The sequence below is a fragment of the Sinocyclocheilus anshuiensis genome, unplaced genomic scaffold, assembly GCF_001515605.1.
Source record: "Sinocyclocheilus anshuiensis isolate Anshui unplaced genomic scaffold, SAMN03320099.WGS_v1.1 scaffold280, whole genome shotgun sequence".
In the NCBI taxonomy this organism is placed as follows: Eukaryota; Metazoa; Chordata; class Actinopteri; order Cypriniformes; family Cyprinidae; genus Sinocyclocheilus; species Sinocyclocheilus anshuiensis.
In genome coordinates this window covers 306,426-306,655 of record NW_015558575.1, presented here as the reverse complement: position 1 = coordinate 306,655, position 230 = coordinate 306,426, and the positions used below count along the sequence as shown (strand labels likewise).

The 230-nt window shown below is 25.7% G+C and overlaps 1 protein-coding gene across 3 annotated transcripts in view; it reads right to left on the bottom strand.

The window, feature by feature from the left end:
- The window catches only part of LOC107679678 (poly(A) polymerase type 3-like), a 27,182-nt gene that overhangs the window by 16,585 nt on the left and 10,367 nt on the right, over positions 1-230 (bottom strand). The window lies entirely within an intron of this gene.

Below are 230 nucleotides of genomic sequence, written 5' to 3'. Positions count from 1 at the left end.
CTTTTTTTATTTGGTGAAAAAAAAAAAAAAAAAAAAAAAAAAGATTAAATGTAAGCGTACCTTCAGTTCATTGTGCGTAAAAAACCTGCCTTGATTATTTTAGCTACATTTGAACATCTAACATTAAATTTACAGATCAACAAATACATTTATAAATGTCAATTGTCATATTATATATATATATATATATACACAGTGGTGTGAAAAAGTGTTGGCCCCCTTCCTGATTT